This window comes from Melanostigma gelatinosum, assembly GCF_949748355.1.
Source record: "Melanostigma gelatinosum genome assembly, contig: scaffold_435, whole genome shotgun sequence".
NCBI lineage: Eukaryota > Metazoa > Chordata > Actinopteri > Perciformes > Zoarcidae > Melanostigma > Melanostigma gelatinosum.
In genome coordinates this window covers 10001-21760 of record NW_027635154.1, presented here as the reverse complement: position 1 = coordinate 21760, position 11760 = coordinate 10001, and the positions used below count along the sequence as shown (strand labels likewise).

The following is an 11760-nucleotide window of genomic DNA, read 5'->3' as shown; positions in this document are numbered from 1 at the left end:
GAGTCTGAAAGAGGGGGGAAAAAATGGAAAGAGACATAGAAAAGACAAGTAGGTTTCAGAGAGAGGTGTGAGTGAGCATGATAAAGAGTTTGCAAGAAAAATACTGGTTTTGTACTAGTTTAGTAACTTGTGGAAATTCAAAACTGCATTCCATTACAGACATTCAAGATTATGTCAGACTCTTTTCAGAGATTCTGAGTGGCCCAGTCAGACTAACAAATCACCGTCCAGCTCTGGTAACGCTCTGATTGGACTCACCATGATGTAGTGCCTCTGCATCTCGGTCTTCTCACTGGCCAGCTTCTCACACTCCAGCTTCAGGCTGCACGAGGACGAAAACGCACGGATTAAATGGTGTATTTGCATCCACGGAAATGAACTACAATTTCCACAGGACTTGCATATTGCAGAGGTCACGCAGAGTTTGAGGCTGTGGGAGGATAGCAAAAGAGTATTCTATAGCCACACAGTCGGGCTGCCTATTACTGCGAAAAGTCACATTGAAAAATATCACCTTCACGGTGGCAACTGCCAGCAGGGTGCGTCTTATTCACCACTGCACTTCATCACACCTCCACGTGGGGTTCGTTTGACAAGTCCCTCTGTGTTTAGTGCGTCTAGTTATATACATCATGTGGACATTGGTGGGTTTATGTTAGAGTTCTGCTACTGAGCACAAGGTCCTCACAAAGTGTCACATTTCATGTCGGGTTTGTGTATTTTTGTTGTGTTCTGTTGTCATGCATGAGGTCTGGTTACTTATATTAAAGTACTCAGATGTGTTTCAAACGCATGGCATTCGTCGATAAGGACAAAATTTGCAAACTACGGAAACTAAATGTGATCAAAAGTACTGTCGCTTTGTATCACCACATCTAACTGTGTGAATGAATGTGTATTATTCATTTAAATGTGTGAATGTGTCCAAATGTGTTGGTCAACGAAACATCTGAGCAAATAGATTTAAGATTCTGTGAGAAAAATAACATCCGTGTGAAGATTTGTGGCTGTGCATCACATTTTGTGAACAAATGAAAAACATTTGTTCACAAACAATTTCCAATGTGTGAGTGCAAAGACTTGCAGTTACACATCTATCTGTTTGTGGGTGAAAACAATTCACACGGAACTAAATTGCATGTTTACAGCGAGGAACAGCAACGGCTCTCCTTATGGAAACAAAAATGTAATTTGTTCAGATGTTTTTTTGACATTCAAGCATTTTAAATAATTTGATCAAAACGCTCTGAACCAGGGGTCTCAAACTCATTTTCACTCCGGGCCACATCAGCATCATGGTCGCCCGCAAAGGGCCGGTTGTAAATGTAACTACTCGTAACATATTGTTAAATAACTCTCTGCATTCACAGTTTAAAGTAGTCTTCAATGTACTCACAATACATTTACATGTTAAATGTACAGTAACCAGCCAAAGAGCTGCTTCTAACTGTTTAAGTATCTCATAATTTTGACTTTCTATTTCATAATTTTGACTTTCAATCTCATAATTTTGACTTTCAATCTCATCATTTTGACTTTCAATCTCATAATTTTGACTTTCAATCTCATAATTTTGATTTTCAATCTCATAATTTTGACTTTCAATCTCATAATTTTGACTGTCAATCTCATCATTTTGACTTTCAATCTCATAATTTTGACTTTCAATCTCATAATTTTGATTTTCAATCTCATAATTTTGACTGTCAATCTCATAATTTTGACTGTCAATCTCATAATTTTGACTTTCAATCTCATAATTTTGACTTTCAATCTCATAATTTTGACTGTCAATCTCATAATTTTGACTGTCAATCTCATCATTTTGACTTTCTATCTAAGAATTATGACTTTCTATCATAGTTACGACTTTCTATCTAATAACTTCGACTTTCTATCTCATAATTTAGACTATGGAGATTTTATTATTATTAGTCTAACTTTTAAAAAAAACAAAGAAAAAAGATTTTATTTTTAAACTTTTTTTTTTTGCTGGCGGATTCGCGGGCCACATAAAATGACGTGTCCGGGAGTTTGAGACCCCTGCTCTAAACGTTCACACATTCTAATATATTCATATGTACACATTCAGATATGGTGATACACGTCTACAATACTTCTGACCATATGTTTAAGCTGTCAAGTTGAGGTGAGAGTGTTTAACAGTAACTTTAAAGGTAAGTCAGATAGTTTATTAATAGGAAAAACTGTAGTGTCATGCAGGAAATTGTAGTTTTGTAGTGTCGTTGCCATCATGCAAACATTAAAAGCTCACGTGAATAGATCTGTGTGTGTGTGTGTGTGTGTGTCACTAAGAACCACCAGTCCAATGCCTCGCTGTAAGGTAGTGCTGCTGTATCGCAGCAGGCTGTTCAGCCTGCCCACTGAGGTGTGAGCAAGAGGCTGGATGGTTTATTTCTCTTCGCCAAAGTCACCTTTGGTCAGCCATATGATAACATGACCATCAGTGACCTCCAGCTGTAGAAAATTCTAAAAAAGACCTAAACTGCACTGCATTGCATTTCCTTTGATGTGTTGGAAACTATCTCAGTTACCCACAACTTATACGGTAACAAGGTGTGATGGCAAGAGCAAGTAGCAGAAATAATGGAAGATACAATCAAATATAGATGTTTAATTGTATTAATATTACATGAGAAACTGGAAATCTCTGCACCAGAACAGACAGTGAATATAAAAAGGGCATTTGAGGCACCACTGGTGAAGTGACATGAGCCCTTACTGATGTCCCTAATTACTGTAAACATGTACCTGCTACAATGACGGCAATGTGTATAGCATACATTATTACTGAAGTTTGTGAAGTTTTGAGTTTTTTTTTTGTTTAGACTGGATTTAATTTGAAGGGTTGCAACTCACCATCACTCCACAGTATGTTGTATTCAGTGTGTTAATAAAGAAATAAAGATCAAAGGACAGCATTTGCACGCTGACATATTGTGTTTACTGGTTCATTGAGTGACGAAAACACTGACTTCCACAGATCTGAATGACGCAATGTGTCGTTTCTACAGACCGTTTCAACAGAATTGCATTGCAAGGCAACAGCTGGGCTTCATGTTTACTTCTTGTCCGTTTATGTCATTCACATACACTGCAACGGGAAATGAACAGGGACACATCTGGAATGTTTACGACTGTGAAATGGACTATAATTAATACATTTAAGTGTCGAGAATATGCGATATAAAACAACATATGGAAGGGTGACTCTTGATACCAGTACTTCTGAACTAGAAAGTTAACCATTGACATTTGCCACAAAAATGTTTTAAATACCAACAAATCCGTATCTGTATGTGTGCAATGTAACATTGTCTGCGTACCTGTGATACTGTGCCTGGAGGAACTGGAATTCCTCCTTGATGCGGTCCAGAGTTTCCAGGACTGTGAACTTGAAAGACTGGCCGGGTTGTAAGGGAACCTGCATAGAAAAGGAAGGAGAGAACGAAAAGATGAAAAACAGGTACTAAGGTGTGTGTTTGTTCCCGCTCAAGAGAAGAGATGGTATGCATTGTGCCTTTCAGTATGTTTGTGTAGGCACATGTGCACCTGCATAAGCCATACGGTTAAGTGTGTGTGCACGCAAGCAGGTGTTGAAACGTGTGTGTGTGTGTGTGTGTGTGTGTGTCGGTGTGTGTGTGTGTGTGTCGGTGTGTGTGTGTCAGGGAGCGCGGCAAGGGGAGAAAAAAGCCAAGATGAAAGTGAGAGGGAAGGTCACTTCCCCTCCCACACATCATAAAGCCGTGTCCTCTCTCTCTCTCTGTCCTCCTCCTCCTCCTCCTCTAATGACTCTCCTCCTTCCCTCCACAACCCCCACCCTTTCTTCCTCTGCTCTCCTTCTCTTCCACATTACCATCCTCTCCACTCTGCCAGGTTGCTAATGTATTCCAACCTACAAAGAGCTGAGAAGGGAGGAAACGTCAAATGAATAACTTATAGGGAATCACAGCACCGTCTCTCACCTACTAAAAGCTCAAGAAGGCCCAACAAAACAAGCAGCTCCCTGGGGTCCACTCCCTTACCTCCACCGCCAGCCCTCCATGTCAGTCTACAGCGCTCTCGACAGCCGCCCTCTTCCTCCATAATCTTCACGGGGTTTTAGAAACAAGGGGCACTGATTTTCGATGCTGTTGATGTTTGGGAAAACCTAGAGTAAGCTGAAGTGGTTGAGGTTTTTTTTTGGTGGATTCTCAGAGGAGATTTTTTACAGAGGAAGTATCTTCTCCCAATTTGGATTAGCGGATTTCCCCTGCAGTGTGGGACTCCCGCTGTTAGCCAGAGGGGGATGCAGACTGCCAGGTGTCTCTGCCACTTCTTTTTAGTCACTTCTTATCACCTGTCAGTGATCAGCCTCGACACGAGTATTGAGGTTCACACTATCCCTCCTACATCAGACCTCCCCCTCTGACGCTTCCAGTGCAAAGACAAGGACATGTCATAAGCATCCCATTCTGCAAACGCTGCCCACTGTATATGATTAGTGCACCCCGCCAAATCTAAAGCACCACAGCTGAGAACAGGACCCTGATCCCTGCAGTGGTGGGCAAGTGATTCTTCCTCTGTGCAGCCCAGACGATAAATTATGAATCCTGCTATATGGCGAAGGCATGATCTGCATTAAGGCATGATTACGATCATTATGATAATTTTGTGGGAGGGCTTTGGAGGGAGGCCTGAGGGGATGGGCTGTCAAGTGTTGCCGACGTGGCAACTTTCTCGCTAGATTTAGCACCTTTTGGATCTGGTGCTTCTAGCTACTTTCATTGGAAAAGAGTTTGCAACACTTGGCTGGGTTTTTCAGTTGAATCATTTAAAAAATAAATTTTGAGTGCTCTTAATTGTTTCTCAAGATAACCGACTCCGACTAAGTTTCCTTTCACCGTGATTTAGGGCCGGCAACGATTCAAAATGCAGCTTTGGTATGATGATATAGGAGCGGGATATATTTTGGTTGGAAAAGGATTTACTCAACTTTGCGAGTTCACAGTACCTGTGACACCGTCGACTCAAGCATCTTAAGTCACAAAACATATGAAGTGTGTCTTTCCACTTAGCAACCCGAGCCAACTACAAATCCATCCATCCACCCATGTGTTCATCCGTTCACATATCCATCCTTCCACACTGAGCGGCACACAGTGCAGTGGCCACAGTGCAGCTGGGTGGCTATCGGCCTGCAGCTACACGGCTAAAAGATTGGCGGTTTCAGTGGCGGGGCTTCATTAGTCTAGACAAGCACAATTCAATTAGATTTCAATTAGTCCGACGGTGGAGGTCAGGGACGCGGTGGGTTCCCCAGTAATTAATCCACAGAGTCGAGCTGAGCTGGGCTAAACTGAGCTGAGGCAGGCATAGCAGGGACATCTAGATGGCTGGATAGGCATTATACACACAAACCATCTGGGGGTGTGGGTGGGAGGGTTGGGGGGGGGGAGTGTCTGCCAACAGATCCCCACTGACCTTGATTCACACCACACACACTCAGTGAGGGAGGGGAGGACAGGGGGGAGAGAGGGTGTCACACACAGATACAAACACACACGCCCACGTAGCCATCAGCGCACTGAACAACACACAAACAAACAAACACACTACTGCACATGCAGATTCAGTCAGAGAACACGCAGACCCACAGCGAGAGGGAGAGCAGGGATGGAGGGATGGATTGATGGGGGGGGGCGAGAGAGAGATAGATACTCATCTGACAGACAGAAGGACGGATGGACTGAGGGATGGAGGGAGTGATAGACTAGTCTGACATCTTTACAGAGGAGTGAAAGAACGAGCAGGGAGACAGATGATGAAAGAGCGGCATGGCTGCTGACTGAGAGAGATAGCCGGCCATTCATCCGCCTGACACCGAGGGGATGGAGAGAGAGAGAGAGAGAGAGAGAGAGTAATGCCGTCTTTGCTGTAGTCAACACGAGTCACTCTACCCTGTGCACTGTCCATCCGTCTGTGGTAATACTGCTCCCACCATCTGCTGCCACGAAAACATGAACACACAGACACATACTCAGGCGGATGCACACGGATAAAGTGCTGCTGGCGGGTTACATCAGCAGCACTAAGTCATATAACAAAGCCCATAGTCACAGATCAGGATTATACAAGGGATCTGCGAGTGACAACCGTTGGTGTCAACATGGCGTCGTCTGTAGTGTGCCGATGAGAGACATCTGAATCTCTTTCATCTGCCGGACAAAACTCCACAATGTCTTTCTTTTGACTCGCCAATTGCACCTTTTCGAATGAGTTTCATGACCCAGGAGCAGTAAAACCTCTTATGAGCGGAAAGAAAATGAAAAATACAGATAAGGTCCTCAGGCATAAGGGGAAATATTCACTCTGCTGAGCTCTGCCTGTCAGAATAAAGAGACGAGTACGGAAAAATGGGATTAAATTAGTCCATGCTTATTAGTAATAACAGGAGACTCTGTGTCCTGCTCATGGACACTTCAGCAGGTAAAACAGAGTTAAATGTGCATCCTTCTGCAGTGTTTACAAAAATGGAGGCATCATAAAGTCATGGCGTATGTACACCAGAACTAGCATTTGTTGTTGGAGTGCGTCTGTGTGCATCTGGTCTCTCCTGTATTGTGACAGATGGCAGCCCAGACGGTTAGGGGTCCAATAGTGCGTCACGATGGGCCAAAAAACAGCCTAATGCCTGTGTCGTCGTGTGTGTGTGTGTTCGTGTGTGTGTGTGTGTGTGTGCGCGTGTGTGTGAGCGCCACAGCAGCCAGCATAGGGGATCCTGAAACCCAAAACTGAAACGCGGGTTTGATTGTACCGACACGCAAACACAGTGATATTATAAAATCATGAAACGACGCTAGATATCAGATGGTCAAGATCACGGCCGCAACGGTTATGGCACCGTAACCAAAAACATAAAAAGGATGTAATGTAGATCATTTGACATTAGGTTTAAGCATTGTAGTTAAATACAACATGTTTGCGCGTTCTTTCTTTAGCACAGAGTAAAACGTTTTTTTATTAGAATTAAAGAAAATGAGCCGATGCCATCACCAAAGTCATGCAGTCAGCGACACTGGTAAGAACATTATAACCTTCGTAGGTTTCTGGCATTGATATTGGAAGTCAGAGTTGGCCCGGGCAGCGTACTGCTTGAAAGTTACTCGCTAATCCCAAATGTCTTACAGAAGGGGAAATATTTAACCTCGAGAAGTCGCCTCCTTGACACAATTAGCATCTCCAAATGACGTTGCACAAATCTTGCCGTTTGACCTCATGCAGTGACTTGCATTTCTTATTTTCAGTCCACACTGTCTTTCCCTCTCCGGCCGAACGTTAGGTCAGTCTGGTTCTATCGGTCCCTCTGTCCCTCTGTCTGTCCCTCTGTCCCTCTGTCCCTCTGTCTGTCCCTCTGTCTGTCTGTCCATCACGGGGAAGTCGTCTGTTCAAGCGGCGGCTGCATCAGAGAGAACGCAACTGTGAAACAGATGCAGGACTGGGAGTGATTGTCTGTCTGCTTGTCTTCTCTGTCTATCTGTTCATCAACACATGAGCGTTCACACGGTACATGCAGGCATGCCCATGCATGGATGGATTCATTCGAACAAAACACCCACAAACTAAATATTTCTTTTCTTTCTTGTGCCCTCTCTCTCTCTCTCTCTCTCTCTCTCATGCTGCTCCGTCTCATTCCTCCCCCCCTTTTTCTCTCCTTTTGTTCTTCACTTCTCCTTCCTAGCCCCTTTGTTCTTCCTTTTTGCCCGTGTCTCTCCGAGACAAGCAGAGACACATTCACATAGCGCATGAAATAATAATTGGCTGGTGAAATATTTAGGAAAAAGGCACACGAACGGTTGAGAAATACCAAGTGTGTCGGTGGCCCTTGTGCACGTCTGTGTGTTTGTGTCTGCTGACGTGAGCAGCGATGAACATAAGCAACAGCTCATTGGTTTGGACTGTGTGTGGATGAGAGGCCGAAGAAGAGCTGCGGGGAATGGAACTCACGCGTCATCCATCTCTTTAAGACGCCCTCACATTTGTTGTCTGCATTTCTACAGAACCACTCTAAGGTTTCGATAACTTAGAGCAACAGAAGCCCATTCTGAGCTCGCGGCCCTCTTGTTGTGCCGAGAACCAGCGGACATCTTTGTCACTCACTCATTCTGCCAGCTAGCCAGTCAGTCAGTCCTTCAGTTTGACAATGAAATTGGCAGCCAACCAGCCAGTAAATATAAAGTCCGTCAGTCAATCAGCAGAACAGTCAGTGCACCATTTAACCAGGCAGCAAGTTAGCCAGTCATTCATTCAGAGAGCTGGTCGGTTAATGCTGCAGCTCACCAGTCAGCCACGAAGCCAGCGGTGGATTACAAATCAGGGAAAGATTGGCAGCCAAAAGAGTCTCTGAACTGCATCCAAGCCTCGCTCTCATCGTTTCTTTTAATGACAAAGAAGAGAACACAGGTTTTGCGGATAGAAAATGGCCCGTTTCCTTTGATCAGAGAGCAGACTTCATCTGGGTGGCTGCTGACGTCTAGAAGTCGTCGGTTGCTTGTACGACTTTTTTTTTTTGCCCGTTCTGTGGGTCGTCTGTCTACAGCTGCGTCGTTGTCGTTACTTGACTTTCTGCCATTTTACCGGGTTGCCGTTGCAAAGCCGAGTGAAATTAAATGTAAACAAGACGAGGACAAAGGAAAGGAGGGGAGTGTGTCATCCGTGGGAGGCGACAGCAATCCGCTGTTTACCGTACATGGCTTCATTACAGCCACAAACGTTCGGCGAAAAAAAAAACTGCTCGACACAGCAAGGCGCCAAAAGAATGAAGGAAACGGTCCAGCGTGTACGGAAAAGCAAACAGTGCATGCCCAAAGAAATGTATGCACACGTTTGAAAGCACTTACACAATTCAACACACACAAATAACTTCAGCGTGTCCTACAACTACAAAATCGACTTCAATTCAATCTCATGGACATTAACACACACACATCAAAATCCAACTTTAAGACACGCACGTGCCAATCACTCTACTCGTGGCTCTGCCCTCATTAATGGAGCATATGTGATGTCTGTGGCCACATATTTTGGCAATGGTTTGTTTACTTGGCCATAAAAATGAGGTGTGACGCGACTGGAAGCCCTCCACAGCACACTCTTATACATTATACATATTTCAACAGATGCTTTATAGTCCGGACGTACTGTACATTTCCAAAGCAAATAAGGACTGAATGTTCATGCATGATTCACTAATAATGATTGGAGCAGATTTAATTATGTATCCAGAGTGTTATGTTGTCATACGACACTGCTGCAAGAGATGGACAACAATCTACACCTTCAGCAATTAAACCTCTCTCTCTCTCTCTCTCTCTCTCTCTCTCTCTCTCTCTCTCTCTCTCTCTCTCTCTCTCTCTCTCTCTCTCTCTCTCTCTCTCTCTCTCTCTCTCTCTCTCTCTCTCTCTCTCTCTCTCTTCAAATTGGTGGGAAGCACACACAGAGCGACAGCTTTAAATGCATCCTCACCAAGTAAAGGTGCCGGAAGAACAACAGAAACCTGCACGCTTGAGAAGAGGTGTTTGTTTGTGATGGCGTCAGCGCTTCAACGAATATATGTGTAAAATGATGGAAAGGACATCTTCCTGAACCATGAAAACAGAGTGAATCCTCTCGTTCTTCCTCTCTCACTGGGGTGCGGCAGCCAATCAAGGGTCTTGTACATTCACAGCAACAGTCGAGGTCGGACTGGGACATTATTTATTGTTATTGGCACACAATGCACACGAACCACAGCTCTCCTTTCCCCTTCCTCTCCCAGATCTGAACACACACACACACACACACACTCTAACAGCTGCACACACACACGAGCACTTTTACAGGAACACAAGGACAAATACAAACACAAACGTGGTGCACACACGCCAAGACATACATATACTTACACACAAAGACGCTTTGCACTTAAGGGCAAATGAATACATAAAACAAAAATGAACCTCCCACAGGAGACGTTCACACCGGCACACACACACATTTACACACAACACGCACTGTTAATGCAAACATGTATTCATGAACAAAGCACGAAAGAGACACAGACGCATAAAAAGGAATGGCGCACACACACGGCCACACATTAAACAAAGAACACAGCTCACACACACACACACACACACACACACAAAGTCCTGACAATGCTCACCACAAAAATCCAGCGAAACCAATTACGGCTCCGCTCGCTTTAACCTTTTCCGAGCAGAGAGCGAGGAGAACAAAGTCTGTCTTCTTCTCTGATAAAAAACAAACAAAAGAACAACACTGCTTGAGCAGCCTTGGGACACCTTCCTTCTCATTTCCAAAGGGACACGGAGAGGTTGAAAGCAGCGGCATTCAAGGCAGTTCTGTCCTCTCTGCTGTCTGCGGCTGACAAGAAGTCAGGCAGAGATCTCTGACTGACACCAACAAGGACACGCCGAGGCTACTGAGCGAACGGCAAGCTAGTCAAGTGATAGATGATGATTGACTGTGAGTGTTGATATTGGATCTTCCTCAGATGCACCAGCAAGGAGAGCGTTTCGACCGGGGTTTTGTTCCAGCCGTGCCTGGAAAAACAGCATATTTTACAAGTAAATCCTGTTGAGGACAAACGCATGCGTATCTAATGCTCATACGCGCCGTCTGTAACCGCACACAGACACACCACCGTCCTTTGCACCCTCACACCTCTCCACAGATCACATTTCACAGCAACGCCAGAAATAAAGTTCCACTGGCAGAGAAGGGCTTCAGAGGAAGAAGGAGGGAGGGAGAGAGAAGAGGGAGAAAAACAGAAGAGAGACAGAAGGAGAGAGACGGAGGCCATCGATCGGTTGGAGTTGGCTCAATCTGGCATTGAACTTTATCACAAAGGCGGAGCAGCGCAGCAGGAAGCTCTCTGATAGGCCTCTAAAGGAGAGAACAGAGGAATGTTCACACTCAATTCTTCCGTTGCATCTCTCATTCATTTTCATGTCTCTTGCCAGCCCCGGCCTTTCTAAAGAATTCTTTCTCTACCTATCTCTCTTTTCTTGGCTCTTACATCTTTCACTTTCTCCCTTTGTTTTTCCGCTTTCTCTCCTGTTTCTCTCGGCATCTCTCTCCGTTCTATTCCAGCGGCTGCCTTATTAACATTCTCTCTGTACATGTAATTGATTCCTCATGCCTTCCTCTTGTGAAAATGTCATTCATAATTCCGTGTGATAGCTGGCTGGCTGGCTGGCTGGCTGGCTGGCTGAGCGGTTGGCTGGCTGGCTGCGAGGCAAAGTGGCCACTGACCCACACCAGATACAAAGAGACTGACAACCAAATCTGATTATAGCAACCGGACCGGGGCCCCTGTGAAACGAGTGGCCTAAGCCAGACTGAGCCTAAGCTGTCATTCATCCTTCAGTGCTTTCTAGTCGATGCCTTTAACCTGTATTCTACCCCGGCAGGTAAATAAATGGCAAGCTCTCGCTGCTGATGAAGGGTTAAACTCAAGGAGGGAAGGAACTTTGAAGGGGAAGCACTCACGGCCTTTCGTCGTAGTGATGGAAAGTAATTTAACCATCAATTAAACGCCATGTGTGTGTGTGTGTGTGTGTGTGTGTGTGTGTGTGTGTGTGTGTGTGCAAGTGTTTACTTGGCAACCAAAATGAGCAGGTGGACAGCTGACAGTTGTACTGAGAAATTTACGCAGATCTGTTTTCACACGCACATGTACACACACTTATACACGTA

The 11760-nt window shown here is 44.7% G+C and overlaps 1 long non-coding RNA gene across 1 annotated transcript in view; it reads right to left on the bottom strand.

The window, feature by feature from the left end:
- Positions 1-258: 258 nt before the first annotated feature.
- LOC306797527 overlaps positions 259-11760 on the bottom strand; it is a 12676-nt gene continuing 1174 nt past the window's right edge. Inside the window, exons 2-3 of the long non-coding RNA XR_013773130.1 lie at positions 3348-3445; positions 259-322 (exon numbers count right to left, since the gene is read on the bottom strand). This is a non-coding gene — a long non-coding RNA (uncharacterized lncRNA). The remainder of the gene's footprint in view (positions 323-3347; positions 3446-11760) is intronic.